Below are 21,822 nucleotides of genomic sequence, written 5' to 3' on the forward strand. Positions count from 1 at the left end.
GGGGCATCTAGAGGCTGTGCTGCAAAGTTACTGAGATATACAGTATATCGGCCCCTCAGTACAGTTTACTGTCAGCGTACATGGTTTAGACTTAATAAATGACTACTTTTGATAGTATTTTGACAATATAGTTTTCTGTCGTTTTGGCGAGCTATATTGTCTTATCACACGTCAGTGAAGTCATCATAAGGACTGGAAAGTTACCAAGAATGTGCCATCAAATTTGGAAACGTATTTCATCAACATAATCAAAAAATTGCCCACCAAGAAACATGTCTCTCATCTACAGTATATAGAAATCTATTGCTGAATGTAGTAGATAATGCTTTTTCAATCAAAAGCAAATGGGAGCTTGAGAAGAATGTTATAAAAAAGGATCCGGAATGGGGGGAAATGTGTACTGGTTGCCATATATGGATTAATAGCAACACGTGGAGAGAGTTTGATTGGAAGCCAAAAACAAGGTTCCTTAGGACTCCCCTGGCTTTCTCTAAATTTGTAAATGACCCATGTAATGAAGTGCTGGAGGGACTGTGGGTTGATTGGTGACAATACTCATATTTTGGGACTGCTCGAAGTTGCATGCTTTTTGGAGTCCTGGGTGTTGTCTTGGAACTTACCCCAAAACAGATTATGCTGGACTTAACCCCTGATGAGGTCTGCACTACGGAACAAAAGTATCTCCTAGACATACTATTAATGGTGGCCAGGAAAATGGTGACTATTAAATGGAGGAATCCACAACCTCACACAGTGATGCAGTGGCGACATAAACTGAGGGAGGTGCACGAAATGAAAGTTATAAGTGCCAGGCTACAAATGAGGTATAGAGTTTCCAGAAAAGATGGAGGCCTATTGAAGAGTACTTATCTTTTTGAAAAGAAACCCATAACATGTTGTACTTATATGAATAATTAGTCATATGCAAATGTGTCTTCTTTTCACTCACCAGGTCTAATTTGTTTGTCCTGATGTTTGTATGCATTCTGTATACTACTGATGAAGTTGTCAAGGATTGTCTTGTGTTGTAATATTTTGTGTGTTAAATAAAAACTATAAGTTCCCAAAAAAAATTGAAGTCAAATGTCCCTAAACTAAAGTTTCATTAAGAAAATCTAATTTTAGATTATTAAAAATGATCAACACATTTTAGGGCACAAGCTGTCACCGGGGAGGAAAGAGACATCTAAATTCTTGGGCTTAGCAAAACAATTCCCTTAAAAGCACTTGCATGTTGGAAGCCAGTTGCAATTTACCTCCATATAACACATATTGCTCCTTCAGAACTCTTGACAAAACACTCATACAATGATGTATACACTCAACTGGCACTTTGTAATGTACACCTTGTTAGCTATTGGGTTAAACCAGATGCTCATAGTGGGGTGGGGGGCTCTATTTTGAGCATATTGGAACATATTGACATGATAGCAGTAATGGAAAAATGCAAGAATTGGAGACACATTAATGGTCACATCCCAAAGGTACTATTGAAATCTGGTGACTGTCGGCGCCATTTCACAACCGTGACTTCATTGTTACTGTATATTCAGGAGAGCAGTTTGAGATGATTAAAGCTTTGTAACATGGTGCTTTTCCTTTTGGAAGCCATAATCAGAAGATAAAACAGGACATAAAGGGATGTAGATCAACAACATAATTCTTTTGCCCCACTGCCTTGTGGCAGTTAATGTTATTACGTAAATTAGTACTAAGAGAAGCCGAAAATCAGCCAAGAAAATACAACGGAAAGTAAGACTGAGCTAAGCACTCTTCAATTTTATATTTTTGAAGCAAATTCTAGCCTCAATATCCTGGCTAACAGGAGTGGACAAAAGTGCAGACTTCCACTGCTACAGCGCCTCATCATCTTAAAAGATGCTCATGTCGTGCATTCATTAATGAAAATGTAGTTATATCAATTACTGTAATTTCTTACCCTTTTATTGAAAAACGTTAAACTGTTGACGCACACTAATTCCATGTTTAATCAGAAATATATATATTATGTTTCATTAAAACCTAAGATATTTGAATAGTCAATGAAGCAAAAACTTTCCTGCGTTAAAATGCAGAAAATATTTTATTTTCACAAAAATATTATTTTCTCCGTATTTTGTTCTGAGATAGCTTGGGTTCAACCACAGTGCTACCTCGAGATACGATAGCTTCGATACACTAAAAATTCATTTTCCAAAAAAATTGGCAAAGTTTTTTTTCGCTTCATATGACGAAAAATCATTCAGCTTACAAAAGATAATACATCTTATAAAAGAGACATAATTCCCACTTGCAGAAAGTTTTAAAAGTCGCACCATAAACGTGCCTGTATTGCCCTCGCTAAACTCATAAAGGATAACGGCAGAGGTCCGTGTGTTTTGCTGCCTTTATGAGCTGTTCCTGACAACAACATTTTGCAAAAATGAAACTAAAAACGAAATAAATCGTCCTTATTGAGATACAGTGTTTCCACTACAGATAAAAGATTGTGGCCCTCTGCCACACTTTGCAAATTAATTTTTTTTAGGTACATCCTATTTTTTAATTTGTATAATTTAACGCGGAGGTTCAAATGGGAAGAAAAATCACAGAAAGGTATTTCAATTTAATGAATGTACTTCTGGTTTAACTCTGTGAAAACAACATTAATATGGACATTGACGTAACGTTTAAGTTCTTCATGGCGTGTCTTTGACCTAAACCATCGCGTCCTAGCATAGGATTTGATCGTTGCTGACTGGTTGTAGTTTCAGATGAGCATTTTGAAGTTTTTGGAAAGAGAAAAGTTCCTGAGGAAGAGGTATTTAGCCCTCACGTTCCAAGGGGTAGAAAAAACCAAATGGTTATGGCAAGCATTGTATTTTAATGTTAAGATAATGTTTTCAAAAACTGTTTGAGGCAAGATCACAGCTGGAGACGCAGATCAGGAAGGCACACTAAGTCTAAGGAAGGAGAACTTAGAAAAAAAGAAGGCGCAGGGAATTTGGCTGGGACCCAACATGGACAGAAATGGCAAAGTTCAAGCACTGGTTGTACCACACAAATCAGGGTGAGTATTAAGAATTGTGCAACTATTATTTTTATTAATTATAATAGTATTGTTTTATCTTCAATTACGGTGTTGAAAAAATGTTCAATGTTTATAACTTGGGATATTCCTTATCCAAAAATTACAAAAAGAGAATTTGCATTGATATAGGTGTTTTTCATCTCACTGAAACAAATCGTTTTTATATATATCAGTTTGCACTAGAGGACTAACTTTAAAACAATCAGAATAATGATTCCCAAAAAGACACTTCGGTTTTAACGTAAATTGAATTGACTAATGTATTCTGTGAAAATAGGATTAAAACAGTGTAGTCCTAATGGCTAATCCATTGAAAGTTTTTCAGAATATTAATAGGCTGTATTGGCACCATGGAAAAAGTGCTTAGAAAATGGATTTCGTTCCACTGAATTGGATCTACATGATCTCTGCATTGTAATTTACATACGTTGCTAATTACTACCAAAAAAAAAGTTCTACTCACGGTTTCCAGTCATTTTTTAGTAATTAGCGTTTTCGTGTCGGTCTTTTTTTCCCCCGTGGCGCACTGATATTGATACGGCGGAGTCGTATCGTCAGTGTGTGAAGCCATTTTAGGTCACGTGCACCAATAGGAGACGAGGACTGTTGCTACGCGCTTCGATAAACAAACAATATGGCGGCGACCGTGCCAAGCTACGACACGAGCGAAGATGAACCAAAGATAAGAAAACCGCATTCGGAATTTAGTCAAAAGGCATCGAAACGATGCTATATGCATCTCTCAACTGTCCAAGGGCGAAAAAGGGCAGGAATTTGGAAAAAACGTGCAGAGCCCGCGTGGTTGCGTCAGACAATGGCTTTCTTCCCAGGCTCCGTCGAAGGATCTTGCTGAAAATGCGTCGACTGGGATTTTTAACGACATTCACTACAGGTAAGCCACACGCACGCCTTTACTACAAGGTTAATTGTTATTAACTTATGCTAAAAAAAATCTTATTTAAACTAGTGTCGTAACGATACCATTTTTTAGCCCAGATATCAATACCACTTTGTTATAAAATGTATATAGGGTACAGTGTGTCGAAAGTGAATCCAGTAGAACTTTTTATTGCATACCAGTTATGGGTGACAATGGCTAAATAAACCTTTTGGCTCAAGAACATCAAGCTGTAGTCAATAAAAGCCCTGATACTGACGTGGCAGTGATTGCTGTTAGTCTGCAGATAGATTTACAGTGTAAATTGCATTTTTTCACAGGAGGAGGCAACAGAACGAGGACTGACATCTCTAAGGTCTCTGCAGCTCCTGGCACTAGTGTGTGTTCAGCACTCATTGGCATCCATACATTCACAGGTTGTGACTGCTTGTGCCTTTCATGGCAAAGGCAAAAAAAACCTTTTCTTTTGCACGTCATAAAAAAGAATACCTGACTGGGTTTGCAAAGCTGGGCAGCAGTTTTAAACTTGACCTACAAACATTTAACACGTTGTGTAAATACGTGTGCCACCTGTTTTGCCAGTCATGTGCCAAAAATGATGCCAAATGCAGATCTTTCTGTATGGCCTCGTCAGTCTTGCCAGAACATTCTATTCCCCCCAAAACTGATGCTCTGTACCAACATTGCAGGACAGCAGACTATCAAGCAGCAATTATGAAACGTTGTCTGACAGTTAAAATGTGTGCCCCTTCACCCATTGGGAATGGGTGGGACATTGAGGATGGGCAGTTGGCAGTGACATGGATGACTAAAAATCCTGCCCGATACTGTTTTGCAAGTAGTCAACTGTAGTTGAAAGGCAACCACTTGTGACATGGGAAGATGTTCCTGTATGTCTGCAAAACTTTCTTGTACTGATTTATATCGGTGCCAAGCATGTGAGAATGTTTCCAAAGAAACAGAAGACACTTGGATTGGATGATGACTTTGAGTAAAGCGATTTTGAAGAGTAATGTTGTCATGTACAGTTTTACTATTCTTTTATTTCTATTTTTTTTATTCGTTTTTCAATATTTGTATGTGTAATAATGTGTATTTCTATAGTATGAGATACTTCCATGTTTAAATAAATGTGTACCAACAGTACTATACTTGAATGATTCCAACCTTTTGTGTATATACAGTGTGATTAAAAAAGGCTGTGCCAAAATCAAAATGCCATGTCAAAAACGAAAAACATAAAAAAAAAAAAAAAACTACCTTGGACAGATGTAGGAAGTAACTAAGTTTAATTTCATGTTTTCATAGTACTCAAATATGGCCATCACCAGCAGCATGGACAACATCAAGTTGACATGAGAATTCCTCCCTCCCGCGTTGATTGCGTCTGTTATGTAATCTTTCATGTCATCAATATTCGCTGGAAGTGGTGGAACATACACTTAGTGTATAACATACGTTATGTGCCATAAAGATGGATAACGAACTTTGTCTTTAACATACCAACACGTCCAGCAAGTACTGATGATGTGAAATATCGAACAACAGTCGCAATCAAGACAATAACTGCGACATGCACACGTTTGAGAGGAATTCTCATCGTGGCTTGATTTTGTCCGTGCTGCTGGGTGTGCTCACATTTGAGCACTTGTGAAACATGAAATAAAACTTGGAAGTTATCTTCAACACGTGTCCATCACTTCTTTTGTGATGTCTTTCATTTTTTAAGTATCACCTTATGATTTTGGCACATTATATTTTTGATCACCCTTTAATTTTTTTGTCTTATTCCATTTTTGCCATGATTCACATCTAGGAGGGTGTGGTAGCAATTGGGTTGATTTTCAGCTATTTATGATCATGGCGTGCATTTTTTATTTTATATATTTCATTGCATAGTAGGTTGTGATATTTTTAATATGACACATAAGCCTTTAGCTTAATTCAATATATATTTCATTGTGCTGGGTGCAAATCATTAATGTTGAAGTGTTTCCTTCAAGAAATTAGCTACATTTCTCATTCTGAATTCACCTATGTGTATACTAAGGCACCAATACTTGTTTCAAATGTTTGGTAGATGTGTTTATGACATTTGATAAAGATTTTGTGTTGCCAGAATTAATTTAACACTTAAAACAAGCAAAAACAGCAACACTAGATCTGTATTTTTGTGTATTCACATCAGGATACATTTCTGGCTGGTGTCTAAGTTAGGAGGGTATTGGCTTTGAAAAAATCAATTTTCTAAGCACTTTTTCCATGGTCCCAATAAAGCCATATTTCCACAAGCTTGTCCATTCGCAGCACTTCCTGGTCAACTCTAATCTTTTAATGGACGACGGTCTCACAGAAGAAGTTGTAGCTGTCAGTGAAGGGTGTTTCAGTTCTGAAAAACACGCACACACACATAAACCATGTGAGAACTGTTTCATCCATATCATATTTACATAATCTTCCAATCCAAATTATATAGGCTTGTCTATTCTGCCATTTTTGCCTGAATAAAATTATCAAATAGGTTTTTGGAACTACGGTTAAACAGACTAAATACTATGTTATTTGTCAATCTAAACTTTTTGCTCAAAGTTAACAATCTAACATCATAATAATGACCGCTACAGCCCAGAACTCACATTGCAAGTCTTAACTTCATATGTGATCTGACCAGAAGCCCACAACTCCCATAGTTATTCACAACAAAAGGCGTGTGTGTGGCTTACCTGTAGTGAATGTCGTTAAAAATCCCAGTCGACGCATTTTCAGCAAGATCCTTCGACGGAGCCTGGGAAGAAAGCCATTGTCTGACGCAACCACGCGGGCTCTGCACGTTTTTTCCAAATTCCTGCCCTTTTTCGCCCTTGGACAGTTGCGAGATGCATATAGCATCGTTTCGATGCCTTTTGACTAAATTCCGAATGCGGTTTTCTTATCTTTGGTTCATCTTCGCTCGTGTTGTAGCTTGGCACGGTCGCCACCATATTGTTTGTTTATCGAAGCGCATAGCAACAGTCCTCGTCTCCTATTGGTGCACGTGACCTAAAATGGCTTCACACACTGACGATACGACTCCGCCGTATCAATATCAGTGCGCCACGGGGGAAAAAAAGACCGACACGAAAACGCTAATTACTAAAAAATGACTGGAAACCGTGAGTAGAACTTTTTTTTTGGTCGTAATTAGCAACGTATGTAAATTACAATGCAGAGGTCACGTAGATCCATTTCAGTGGAACGAACCAACACAATTTTGGCTCAGCCAATACAGCCTATAACCAGGTCAGCATGATATCAAAGGTGGAATTACAGACTGACCAATGGGGAGGGCTGTACCCTTGCTTACGCCAACTGTCGGACATTGCGTTGACAGTGTCCATCTCAACAGTTAACTGTGAGATTTCTCTGCAATGAACAGAGTAAGACATTTGGTTAACTGCACAATGTTAGAGATGCTTGTGGTCTTCATTTCCTAGATCCATTTTTTTTTATTCTTGTGTAGCTAAAGACAGACCTGAGGAACCGGCTGCAGGGGGACCATCGACAGCAAGCCTCACATCGACTATAAATGGAGCACCTGTAGCTGATTTCCCTTACGAAAGAGCCCTCAAATGTTAAAAAAAAAAAAAAAAAAAAAAAAAAAAACAGGAAAATCAAGAAGGCAGGATGCAAACTTTGCATATAGATCTTTGTTATGGTTCTTCTTGGAAAAAAAATAAATGTTTAAAAAGAAAAAAATCTTTTGTCACGATATGAAACAATTTCACCGCGGCACGCTGTCAAACTCCGATGCAGCCCACCACCAATACATCTTAAATAAAATCCTAGGGGAAACCCTCAGGTATATTGACAGCAACGTAAATCTGCGATCATAATTAGCTGCTAATACAGCAATAACACTCATATAAAAAGCTAGCATGTATTAGTTAGCGTCGGCACATCATCCAAAACAATTTAAAGTGTCCGATGAGGAGTGAAAACACACAACAAACAATATAAAACATGGTACACACAGGCGTTGCCTCTGTAAATGATTTACAAGCGACCACGCGACTTCTTCGCATGCATAAATGCGTTCTTCGCATGCGACACTGTAAAGCACTACCTGCTCAAAGTAAAGTTCCATATATGTTTTTCTTTCTTGGGAAATATGTTCAACTATCTACTTAATTACAGGTATTAAGAGTTTAGGTTAGGTTATGTAAGGTATATTCCAATGTATTTGGCTCTTATTTCAATCTGGTTTTACCCTTGTAAAATTTAATGTGAATGTGGTGTTTTAGTAGTGCTTGAAATAAATTAGGCGATTTACATGTAAAACGCAGTTCATCATATGAAAAGATGTGTTAGGTTTTGTGTTTGGTTTCTCCTTGTGTGACTTGTCCCTGTGATTACCCATTGCTCTCACCTGTGTGTGTTTTCCCAGTGTATCCTGCAATCTGCATCCACCTGTGTTACCCAGCTGTTCCTCGTCTCGTTACCCCTTGTCTGCGTATATAATGACCCAGTTTCTTGTCACTCCTTGTTGCGTCATTGTCTATGTCAGTGTCAGCGTCTATGTCTCTCCAAGCCCTCGTGTTCCAAGTAAGTTTTTTGATACCCAGCCTTTTGTTAGTAACCTGAGTTTTCTTTGCTGCTGTGTTTTTGGAATCACCTCAGTTTTGGTTTGTACTTTGTTTTTTCTGTCGGCCTTAATTAAATCATTTTTTGCACCGCCCTATCTGCCTCGCTTTTTGTTTCCCTGCAATTGGGTCCACACATCCTGCCTGCCTGCCTGCGTCCCTGACAGAATGACGCAACCAATGGTGGACCCAGCGGGAAAAATCCGATACCGGCGTGCACGCCGACGACCATCCGCCCGTTCCCCCGATTATGTTCTGCCTCGCCACGTTTTTTTAGATTCAGATTTTTCTGATTTTGAAGAATATAGCAATTCATATGATTTTCTTTCTGACACCGACTCCGACCCAGATTTTTATTCCATGCCCTATTCTTCACCCTCTCAGTTTTTGTCACGCCTCAGTCATTCCACGTCCCCTTCCCAGCCTTTTTCTCTGGACCCTTACCTGGGTTCCCGTTTGGCCATCTACACTGGACCTCCGCGTGGTGGCCAGCGGGGGCGCCCAGGTAAGGGCCGTAGTTCCTTCACCCCTCCTTCAATCCCACCATGTAAAGTTCCTCCCGCGCCGGCTCCCCGCAGTCAAGTGGCTCCCGCGCCGGCTCCCCGCAGTCAAGTGGCTCCCGCGCCGGCTCCCCGCAGTCAAGTGGCTCCCGCGCCGGCTCCCCGCAGTCAAGTGGCTCCCGCGCCGGCTCCCCGCAGTCAAGGGCCACCCGCGCCGGCTCCCCGCAGTCAAGGGCCACCCGCGTCGGCTCCCCGCAGTCTTGTGCTCCCGCCAGCAGTCTCCTGCGACTCCGCTGCTGTTCCGCCAGCAGTCTCCTGCGACTCCGCTGCTGTTCCGCCAGCAGTCTCCTGCGACTCCGCTGCTGTCCCGCCAGCAGTCTCCTGCGACTCCGCTGCTGTCCCGCCAGCAGACGACCACGCTGCTGTCCCGCCAGCAGACGACACCGCTGCTGTCCCGCCAGCAGACGACACCGCTGCTGTCCCGCCAGCAGACGACACCGCTGCTGTCCCGCCAGCAGACGACACCGCTGCTGTCCCGCCAGCAGACGACACCGCTGCTGTCCCGCCAGCAGACGACACCGCTGCTGTCCCGCCAGCAGACGACACCGCTGCTGTCCCGCCAGCAGACTCCGAAGTTCCTGACCCTCGCCCTGACGATGCTGCTCCCCGCTTCTTGCCACGGCTTGGCGGCATGAAAGACCGAGCACTGCCTCGTCTGGGACGCCCGCCTGATCTGCCCGTGCGGTCACCCAATGTCTGGCGCCCCGGGCGCCCTCCCGATCGACCCGTGCGATCGGCCCACGTCTGGCGTCCTGGACGCCTGCCTGACTGGCCGTGACGGGCTGGTGTTGCTCCCGCCTCTGAGCAACCTTCTGACTTTTTGTTTCCTCGGGACGTCTGGGATCCGTCCCTTGAGGGGGGGGGGGGTACTGTTAGGTTTTGTGTTTGGTTTCTCCTTGTGTGACTTGTCCCTGTGATTACCCATTGCTCTCACCTGTGTGTGTTTTCCCAGTGTATCCTGCAATCTGCATCCACCTGTGTTACCCAGCTGTTCCTCGTCTCGTTACCCCTTGTCTGCGTATATAATGACCCAGTTTCTTGTCACTCCTTGTTGCGTCATTGTCTATGTCAGTGTCAGCGTCTATGTCTCTCCAAGCCCTCGTGTTCCAAGTAAGTTTTTTGATACCCAGCCTTTTGTTAGTAACCTGAGTTTTCTTTGCTGCTGTGTTTTTGGAATCACCTCAGTTTTGGTTTGTACTTTGTTTTTTCTGTCGGCCTTAATTAAATCATTTTTTGCACCGCCCAATCTGCCTCGCTTTTTGTTTCCCTGCAATTGGGTCCACACATCCTGCCTGCCTGCCTGCGTCCCTGACAAGATGATACGAAAGACACCACTGTATTTTCTACCAGTGATTGCTATAGAACTGAATCGAGACACTTTTTCTGAAGAAAGAAGGGAATCAGGGAATGTAATCTTTGATAATATAGCATCTATATTTCCATAGTCATAATACACAATACTAATCAGCAGTACATTATTTTTAAAAGTTATTTTTAAAAATGTGTAACAAAATGGTTGTGGTGGTTTTGGAGTAAAGTGAAATGAATTGGGGCATTTTAATTTATTTCATTGGAGGAAAAAAAAGATTTGATAGAAGAGTATTGCGTTAGATGTTTAAAACAGTTTACACTCATATGTTAACATGGCAATGTACATCCCTGGATCTAACGTTTTAAGATGCTTTCTCATTCAACTACGTAAATGGTGAAAAGTCTCAAAACTTATGACCGTGGGTGTATAGATGAATAAATACAAACAGTCTGTCCAAGAAAAAGTCTAAAGAAATACCAAATTGCTACAACAACCTTTACTTGAAGCCTGAGGGGAGATTTGCTTTGGACAGAGGACATATGGGACAACAAAGCGAGGAATAAAATATCCTGTAACAGAAGCTATGCTGCTGCTGAGGTCCTTTACAAAATATTCACCTACATCTCTGGTCTGACGAACAGGACACTATGAGCAACCCGGAGGGCAGTGGAGCCTCTGTACATTTACAAGTGAAGACGGCTTAATAGACTATTGTGGCAACTAAAACACATGGTCACAGCAGTAAAAGGCCAATGGTGATTTTTACCTTATTCTTCAGTTGGTAAAGGCCTCCAGGAGGGCTGTAAGAGCTATAATAAAAGAAACAAAGATGTGTTAGGAGCATGAAGAAATGAAAAATTAATTACAAAAATGGGAGGCGATTCCAAAATTATCCAAAATAACTGGGCTCCTGTGATCAGGAAAGATCGCGTTAGCAACTTGATTTCATAACATAGAAGATCATATGGGCCAGGCCACGGCATTTTGTCATACTTACATTCTATGGGCATTAGAGATAAAAAAAAATAATAATAAAAATAAATTCAAAAAAAAATTTGAGGGGGTCGCAATATTGACCCTTGGGGTCTGCGCAAACTGACAAAAAGAATTTCAGTTGGATTATTTCCAGTGGCTTGAAAGGAACCACAGGTATGAAGACTTGTAGGCCCTAATCAGCCACAATTGTTCTCTTGCACTAAAATATATTAGAAAATCATAAAATATTGCCATTGATTAAAAAACTATAATATTTAGTACATATTTTGACCCACGAAGGACACCGTGTTTTACGGGCGCAATGCACGCTGGAGGTGATGATGCAGATTGGTTGCTAATGACAAAACAGCGGTGCTCGATACTAGCAAAACTAGTATGACGACTAACATGATTTTGTCACATTCTGCAGCTATGCAGATTGTTATGTTAGAGCGCGGTGTGGAAGCGTTCCCGAGGTCGCACCTTCATCCAATCCCAGCTCATCAGTAGTGTATTTAAACCAGGCCTGCACCATATATCATTTGAATATTGCCATCACGATGTGCACATGCACAATAGTCCTATCGCAGCATGTGCGATTATTATTATTGTTTGAAGATGTAAACTTTTGCTTTGCTTCATAAAAGCAGCAAGTCTGCAGAGACATGGCTTTCTGTATCTCTTTTATTGCCATTATCGGTCGATAATTATCGGTAACTGATATTATCGTGCATCTTTACATATTTGTGTTAGAATCTGTTGTGTTGCTTATTTAGAAAGAAGCAGCCATATGAAGCATTTGATTACTTTTTTAATGAACTCACAGCAGTGAAAACATAGCATCACATCACATAGCATACTAGCGAGACGCTCTCATCTCTTCTTCTCCACATTATACGTGCACACTCCTACAGCGCCACTCCCTGGCCTAACTGGTATTGTCAGAACATAAACATTGCATGTGTCTGTAAACACAACAGAATCGATTTTACAAATAAGGAAACATTATTTTGCCTTATCTACATCAAATTATAATCAATAGAAGAATTTATACTAATGCTTCATCGTAGCTCCCAGCTAAGGTACATGTATGGCAAAAGAATACATGTAAATGTTTTCTCTGTGAGCGTTTGAAAAATAAACATCTTTGTGAAAGCGCACTCCTGTGGAAAGAAACTTCATCACATTCACGTTCAAAGACTGATATTTATAGTAGTGCTGTCAAATTTATCGCGTTAACGGGCGGTAATAAATTTTTTCAAATAATCACGTTAAAATATTTGACGCAGTTAACTGCCTGGCACGGCCAGACTGTTCTCCCTGTATTTTTCAAACACTGTGAGAATAGTCTGGGACCCAGCCCATTAACGGCCTCTCGAGCACGGACAAAATCAACCGTCCATTCAGATTCGTTTATTTGCGTGATGGCGAACAGGAGAGCCGAGAATATGTTCTAATCCACGGTGAAATCAGTTTTAAATTACCAAAAACACATCGACACGAGTCATCGACAACAGTCTGTCTCGCGCTAGCCATGTTGATTAAACTCCGCTCCCCTCGAATGTTTACTTTTGCGCGCAAGTCCCTCGTCCTGCCCTCGTCGCTTTACTAACGTCACGTCCGCCCGTCGCTGATTGGTCCACTCCGCTCTGTTCGCTGTGGCTTGCTCCGCCCTGGAAATCGTATCCGCTGAATGGTGGCCAGACTCAATAGCTGGAACAGCGTTGAGTCTGGTGTACCAGGCTACACATTTAACGCATCCGCTTATGTATTGCCTCAAACAGATAACAATCATAGCGTTTTTTGCGCATTGAGAGCTAAGAGGCAGAGAAAGATGTCTTGTTTTGTGCTTTTTCTTAACAAAGGTATACCACACGCGTTGTCCTGGTACTTTGTTTCTTTATTAGCACATTCAGCTTCAACATTAACACAGCTTACGGCTCTCGGCACACTGTAACTCAAACTAACTCCTGTATCATGTGAGTAAACAACATTGGCGCCACGTGCACGTCAGGGTGCCTCGGATAATTCTATATCAGAATATTACAAAAGGCAAGTGGATCGCGCCGTTTATTGGCATAAGCTTCGGCAACTCCTTCACAACAAACATAAGTATAATTTAGTGAAAGCACAACAAAAATAATATTCTCAGTAACAATAATGCATTCCCAATCAAAACAGCCATGCAAAATATGCATAAAACTTACTCAGACTTTGGTCAAACTCTATTCAAACATTTCGTTTAGCTCAAAAAATACACTGGATGGCAATATCTTGTCACAATATACAAACTATTAGAGATCTCGTACGACCATAGATGTAACAGTAAACAAGGAAATACGACGTCAGTCGGGGGGCAAAACACTCCTCATTGGCTTGATTTCTAAGTGATTTAAAACTTGTCATTGACACCTTGTGGTGTATTTCAACCACTACTTTACGTAGTTACAGACACTGTGGAAGAATGGCAGGGAGCCCATGTGACACCGCTCGACGACGTCAACAATGGCGAGCTACTAGTTTATTTTTTTGACTGAAAATTTTACAAATATTATTAAAACAAAAACATTAAGAGGGCTTTTAATATAAAATTACTATAACTTGTACTAACATTTATCTTTTAAGAACTACAAGTTTTTCTATCCGTGGAAAGAAAGAACAGAACAGAAAGAATGTTAATAATGTTAATGCTATCTTGTGGATTTATTGATAAAATAAAACAAATACACTACTTATGTACAGTATGTTGAATGTATATATCCATCTTATCTTTCCATTCCAACAATAATGTACAGAAAAATATGGCATATTTTAGAAATGGTTTGAATTGCGATTAATTACGATATATTTTTAAGCTGTGATTAACTCGATTTAAAATTTTAATCGTTTGACAGCCCTAATTTATATACAAGTTAAAAATAGCCCTGTGAGAATTTCATATAATTCATAAATTTCATATTAATTGTACAAATATTAAATAAAATAATAATACATAAATTCATATAATTAAAAAAAAAAGAAGACAAGACATTAAACTAGGGCTGTCAAAATTATCACGTTAACGGGCCGTAAACAATTTTTTAAATTAATCACCTTAAAATATTTGACGCAATTAACGCACATGCCCCGCTCAAACAGATTAAAATGACAGCACAGTGCAAAGTCCACTTGTTATTTGTGTTTTTTGGAGTTTTGTCACCCTCTGCTGGCGCTTGGGTGCGACTGATTTTATGGGCTTAAGCACCCATGAGCATTGTGTAATTATTGACATCAACAATGGCGAGCTACTAGTTTATTTTTTGATTGAAAATTTTACTAATTTTATTAAAACGAAAACATTAAGAGGGGTTTTAATATAAAATTTCTATAACTTGTACTAACATTTATCTTTTAAGAACTACAAGTCTTTCTATCCATGGATCGCTTTAACAGAATGTTAATAATGTTAATGCCATCTTGTTAATTTATTGTTATAATAAACAAATACAGTACTTATGTACCATATGTTGAATGTCTATATCCATCTTGTGTCTTATCTTTCCATTCCAACAATAATTTACAGAAAAATATGGCATATTTTATAGATGGTTTGAATTGCGATTAATTACGATTAATTAATTTTTAAGCTGTAATTAACTCGACCAAAAATTTTAATTGTTTGACAGCCCTACATTAAACTAATACATTTTTAAACTATAATTTTTTTTTTACTCTGCCTCTTAAAAGAATCGGAATCGAGAATCGTTCGGAACCGGAATCGATACATGGAATCGGAATCGTTCAATTTCAAATGATGCCCAAACCTATCGAGGAGGCTGGCGAAGGCAGCCCGTAAGTTGTCTCTGTTAAGGCAAACTGCATCAAAGTTTTCACGTGCCGTGATGCACAGGATCTCTGCACAATTAATCAAACTGCTGTGTTACAATGTATATCCTAATTATCAGTAAAGCGCACGACAGCTAAGCTGCTAACCATCTCAGATTAATATTGAAATAGGTTTGATCACACAGTATCTTACTGTGAAGATTTGCAAACAAAAACTGGAGTTCTTGACAACACCCTCCCTCTCCTTTATCAGTTGCTGCACGTACAACACCGGTTTTGTCCCAGTCTTGTCTCATCCTGTCTGTCTTGTAGCTTTGCTGCTTGTTTTGTGAAACAACATCAGTGCTGCCCTGTTCATCATTGTCCCGCTCGGGTTTAAATTGAAAGGGCTGAATAGATGATGTTTATGTCGCTAAATAGTCATACTGTTACATTTATAGTCAGGGGTGCACATAAGTGGTCCGCATGCGCGCATGCGTACCGGACGTAGACAAACGCGCTGGCCCTCAACGACTTCCATACGTTTTTGCGTACCGATGGCTGACCACCGTATTTGCGGCGGACACGAGAAAATAACTTCTCAAAATGTCAAAGAGGCAGGCCACACTGAGTAATTATTTCCGTGTTCCCCCACCCCCGTCAAAAGACAGACAGACGACAGAGACGTCACCGGAGCTACCGAAAAAAAGGACTTTTGCTGAAAAGTAGGAGGTACCATGGCTAGAAGCAAATGATGCTCGCACGGAAATGCGGTACAAAATGTGCTGTGAGAATCCCAATGTCGCCGATAAGAGCAGCGCATTTTATGTAGGGTCAAAGAATTTCAGCCATCCAAACTTTGAAAAGCACGAAAAAAACAGAGCATGTGGCAATTAAGCAAACTATCGATGTCAAACAGGACCCCGCTCGCCCTATGGACAAGTGGCGGAATAAAGGTAATGAACAGCGACATGCACTGACAAACGTGTTTTTTCTCGCATTTTACAAAGCTAAACATGCACGTTCAATGAGGTCTTATGAGGAGGACATCCCACTTTTAAAAAGGCTTGGAGTTAATGTGGGAGCCGCATAATGCCCTTTATTTTGAATTGGTGCTTTTTATTTCTTTACATTTCACTTCAAAGTAATGGCAATTTTGTTGTGCCAGTTGATGTTAATCAAGCATTAATTGTTAATATAATTAATTAAAGTTAATTGGCTCTAAGTAAAGCTTGTCATAAATTTATCGCATCAGGCGGGTCGGCTCTCAAGCTCAATGAGAACCAAGTCACATCTACAGGTCCTCCTCTGAGAACCTGGGCAAAAAAATTATGCGCACCCCTGTTTATAGTATATAACAGTGATGGGCGATACCAGCGATTTTGGATTCGATCCAATACCAAGTAATACCATGGTCAAATATTGCGATCCCGATCCGATATCGATACCGGAAGTTCATATTTTATATATATATGAATATATACAAAATGTATATGTATATACAACCCTGCAGAGTTCTCAGCTATTCTGATGATATCTAATGTACAACTACAGCAAGCACTCAAAAACTAATAAAAGTCTATTTTTGTCAAATATGCATTGCAATGGAAAAACTGCTGCTTTTAAAGGGCAACTGAAGTGTTTTACTCAGTTGAATTGTATTAAATGCGTCATTCGCTCTCTCAAAAAGTCACATAAAAAAAAAATAATAATAATTGACCGCGTAGTTTTTGAGTTATGGCCATAGCAACACCATAGCAACGAGGGACGCGCCGTCCTGCCGACCCCTACCTCATGACGTAACTTCCAGGAAGCCTCGCCACCACTCTGAACGCGGAAATATAGCACCACGCTGTCCTCGCCATATATTGCATACATTTTCTGGGTTTTACTCGCGGGATTCGTCATGCCATCTCGATGTGTAGCGATGAATTACTCAAAGGAAGATTCGAGACTCTAGGAGTGGTCCCAAAAAAACTTCTCCTGCAAAGGTTTGGACCGTTTTTGTTAGCATGCTTACAGGTCCCCAATCGGCTCATTGTTTTCATCATTTCAGCCACGACAGCTTTGAAAACCTACAACAATGCAACCTTGGTTTTGCAAAGACGTAAGTAGAACATTAATGGCTTTTTTTGATAAACGAGGGGGGACTCCTACTTCCTGTTTGTTGAAGTGCGACATTTTTTTTTGCTGTTGGCCTGTCATAAGTAGATAGGTTGGTTGACGTCGTCTACTCGTGTGATTTTATTACTATATCAATAGGTGTTATGTAAATTCAAATGTCCCCAGCACCAAATAGGTCCTTGGCTCGTTTTTTATACTTTAACATCAAGGTCTGCCTATTTGAAGAGGGAACAATAGCATCAAATAGATGCTGCTATGACTGGGGCATTATTATTTGATCACCAAGAAATTATTATTAAATTAAAATTAGAATTCATCCAATATTTTCATGCTGCTGTGATTTTTTTTTTCTCCAGGAAGCCAAACATAAAAAATTAAGTGGCGGAAACCCTCAACACGATGAAAAAAGCGTTGCAAGTCAGTTGCCACCCAGTTTCCCAAAATCAAGAGAGAGTGGGTCGAGTCATATGATGACCGAAGTGATGTGGTGTCCAGCGATGACGACTGAAGAGATCCTATGAGGCCTGCCAGATGCTGAATTTCTTCCGTCTGCGACATCAGATGACGATGATTTAGGAGAAATAAATGTAGCAAATTTTGATGACATGAAATCATAAACTAGTCATATATACAGTACACATTTTTTAAAAGAAAAATCAAGTTACCTTCATATTTTAATGATAATGCATTATCTTTGTATAGAGAACACTTCATGCTACAGAAAAGAGTAAATACATATACATAAATCTGGTATCATTTATTATTGTGGCCTATTAAATATTTTTTCAGAATGAAATATAATTACAATATATTATATACCAATAGAATACATTAAACAGTCAACAAAATCTGTCAATGTTGTTAACAATTTATGGTTTTATTTTTTTAATGTAATTCATGCCCCTGTCAGTGCTTCAGCCTCCTCAAGTTTGGCTCTCACGTCTGGGATCTCCTGATGACACAGGCATACTCTTGGAAGGGTAATTACTTGACGGTTTACAGCAACACCTGGAAAATAAAATGGTTTTGTCATTTATTTTGAAATATCAATAACATATCATTCATTTAGCCACATTTGGGCTAGCTTTATCATATTTAGATCGGTAGGAGCTGTCCCATTACCTAATATCCAGTTTTAGCCATGTGTAGAGCATTCATTTAGCCACATTTGGGCTAGCTTTATCATATTTAGATCGGTAGTAGCTGTCCCATTACCTAATATCCAGTTTTAGCTATGTGTAGAGCATTCATTTAGCCACATTTGGGCTAGCTTTATCATATTTAGATCGGTAGGAGCTGTCCCATTACCTAATATCCAGTTTTAGCTATGCGTAGAGCATTCATTTAGCCACATTTGGGCTAGCTTTATCATATTTAGATCGGTAGGATCTGTCCCATTACCTAATATCCAGTTTTAGCTATGTGTAGAGCATTCATTTAGCCACATTTGGGCTAGCTTTATCATATTTAGATCGGTAGGAGCTGTCCCATTACCTAATATCCAGTTTTAGCTATGTGTAGCGCATTCATTTAGCCACATTTGGGCTAGCTTTATCATATTTAGATCGGTAGGAGCTGTCCCATTACCTAATATCCAGTTTTAGCTATGTGTAGAGCATGGAAAAAATATACAACCATGTAATCGCATTCTGATAAAAAAAATCACGATGCTGGACTTACCACTCACTCTCCCGTTCGTGAAGTGTCGAGCTTTCAATTGGCGTCATGACGCCATCTGCTGTGTCAAGTAAATCGCCGTCATCTGACGCCTCAGGTTCAAACATGTAGGGATTAATTGTAGTTCATCTTTCCTGGGAGCCTTTGCCATCGGTAGCGTCACGAAAGAGCGATCCTGAATGGTTACCTTTGGTGGAAATATCACTGACATCGTTGTTGCTGCTATACTAGCTGTGGGTAGTCTTCTGTTGCCTACGTCACACTTCCGGGTTTGCGAAGGGACCATTAACGGAGTGCAAAAAAACTAAAAAAACGCAAATTATCCTTACAATTACGTGTTGATAATGTCATGGTTGTTTTGATGAACTTGTCCCAAGTTTATGTTCATAAAATTACACCAAAATCCGGAAAGGTCTTCAGTTGCCCTTTAATAACTAGCAAAGCAGTTTCCCTACAAACTCACAAACCAATCCATCAACAACAAACTCTGATTACTCAGTCTCACTCTTTAAACATGACCCTTAAATTCATTTGCACAGAACATTTCCCTGCTACACGTTGTATTTGATCAAATTTTAATCTACCTAAATATTTTGAATCTAATTAAAGAAGGAATTAATAGTAGCATGTTACCGCCCTCTAATGATGATCATTAAAAACAAATCTGATAAACAATGGTCACTCGCAATTAAAAAAAAAAAAAAAAAGTAATAATAGCTAATGTTAGAAATACAGTAAGTGGAGATGTGTCTATTTAAAATGTTAAGTAATAATTCATATATTTTTTATACCCAACTTGCTCGCTAGTAGTTCACTTGACTATCCTACGGAATGTGATGTGGGCTGATTTGTCCTCATTGTATCAAAAATTAATAAAATGGAGACTCACATTTAGGTTACAGTAATACTTCACTGTTAAATATGTCACTATGGTCATTTTACCTTTTTTATATAATGTGGTATGAACTTTGCTTTTCACAAACAAGATGTAACTATAACTTCCCATTACAAAGCATATTCAATGGTGCTGCAAAGTTCTTTTTATGTAAGATGACAAAAATGACGCCATATTTATCGTTTCATATTGCACATCAGCCACTAATGCTTATATCGTCTCTGATTATCTATTAGCACCTACGTTACCTGGATAAGTCCGGCCTTTCGCAAACGCCACTTCTAAAGAGCTTTGCTTTTGCTTCGGCGGCATGGTCGTTTTTCTCGTGTCCTCCTCGGCTTGAGCGGCACGTTTGTCATTTAATTCGTCATGTGCTTCGGGATACACGTTTTTGAGGTGTTTCGTAAGGTTTGTGTTATTACCACAATATCTGACAGTTTTGGCACAAACTGTGCACTTAGCCTCGTTGCTATTTATTGAATTGAAATATGTCCAAACCAGACTTCTTTACGTTCCATCGTCAATGCCGCAGCCATGCTACCAGCCTACAAGCTTCCAAATGTTTGTTGTGGCTGTGTTGGTGCCTCGTGAGAGGGGCGGAGGAAAAGCATGCTGATCGATACACAGGATAGGGACGTAAATGGGGGCAGGAGCAGACGCCAGTGATCTGCTTAGTGCGTGCACTGCTTACGTGCGTGTAGAACGCGAAAGGGAAAAGTAGTACATAAAGTGTGCACAAAAATATAGCCAAAAAAATAGACAAAGAAAATACTGTATATTAATTCCAAATATCGATACTTTTGCTTGGGGATCGATGCCTAAAACTTAACGCGCTGGATCGAAATATCGATATTTTGGTATCGATCCGCCCATCATTAGTATATAATACATAAGTATTATACGTCACCACCAAGAGTGCATTGCGTAATTTTACAAATTTTATAAAAAACGGAAACAAGAGAAGTTTTAATATCAAATTACTATAACTCAGGCTAACATCTTTTAAGAACTACAAGTCCTCGTAGCCGAGGTGCCTTTTAAAAGAATGCATTGAATTTCCGTTTCAGACAGGACAGCAACTGACATGAATTTTTAGTTGCTTTGAAATAATTAAAATTTCTCAGCAATGCACAATTCCAAACCAAGGGCGTAGGTTTGGTCTCAACATTGGTAGGGACGCTATAACAGCATAACCTGCATGTACGGTATTTTTCGGTCTGTAAGTCACAGTTTTTTTTCCATAGTTTGGCAGAGGGTGCGTCTTATACTCTTAAGCGACTTATGTGTGATTATTTACGGACGGGTCGGGCTGACTTCTCTCTCGCAAACTTTTTTTAAAAAATAAATATATATTCATACATTTATACTAAAACGATGTATGGATGTTAAATAAAATGAATAATTTGCATAAAACAGAAGGCGCTGTGCATGCCTGCACACGTGAATGCAGTGGCCTTGCCCTCTTTTCAATCTTCCCCTCCCGCGCGCATCCTGGTATTTCTTTTGTGAAGCAGCTATAGGAGTGAAAAACAAACTAAAGACAGGGGAATTGAAAAGCAAACAACTGTGGTAGGAGTGGGATTCAAATTGATTGTTGAAGGTGCTATACAGAAAACTGTTTCAGCTTTGCTGAATGTAAACGAATGTGGCGCTTTGGTCTCATACGAGAAATATATTTAACAAACTTTTCCAGCGTTATTTCGTTGTGTAAATGCATTTATAATGATCATAAAAATATGTAGACTATTTAAATATTGAGAAAACTTGCATTTTTTTTCCTGCCAACTCAAGGAGATTAAAATAAATGTCAAATCCACTATCCGCCTGTTAGAACAGACACGCAAATAGAAAAGATATAAATGTTCCATCTTAACAGTCTTGTTTAACT

General features: G+C 39.6%; 1 protein-coding gene and 1 long non-coding RNA gene across 4 annotated transcripts in view; one reads left to right on the forward strand and one right to left on the reverse strand.

Annotated features, from left to right (window-relative positions):
- Nucleotides 1-21,822, reverse strand: part of gpat2 (glycerol-3-phosphate acyltransferase 2, mitochondrial) — a 199,229-nt gene that overhangs the window by 175,647 nt on the left and 1,760 nt on the right. For all 3 annotated transcript variants that reach the window (XM_057832037.1, XM_057832038.1, XM_057832035.1), the window contains exon 2: nt 11,226-11,268. The gene's annotated coding sequence lies outside the window, so the exon portion shown is untranslated. The remainder of the gene's footprint in view (nt 1-11,225; nt 11,269-21,822) is intronic.
- LOC130913428 (uncharacterized) lies at nt 17,124-18,126 on the forward strand. The gene is made up of 3 exons (XR_009062767.1): nt 17,124-17,229; nt 17,295-17,345; nt 17,719-18,126. It is a non-coding gene; the product is annotated as an uncharacterized LOC130913428 (long non-coding RNA).

This window comes from Corythoichthys intestinalis, chromosome 3 (genome assembly GCF_030265065.1).
Source record: "Corythoichthys intestinalis isolate RoL2023-P3 chromosome 3, ASM3026506v1, whole genome shotgun sequence".
NCBI lineage: Eukaryota > Metazoa > Chordata > Actinopteri > Syngnathiformes > Syngnathidae > Corythoichthys > Corythoichthys intestinalis.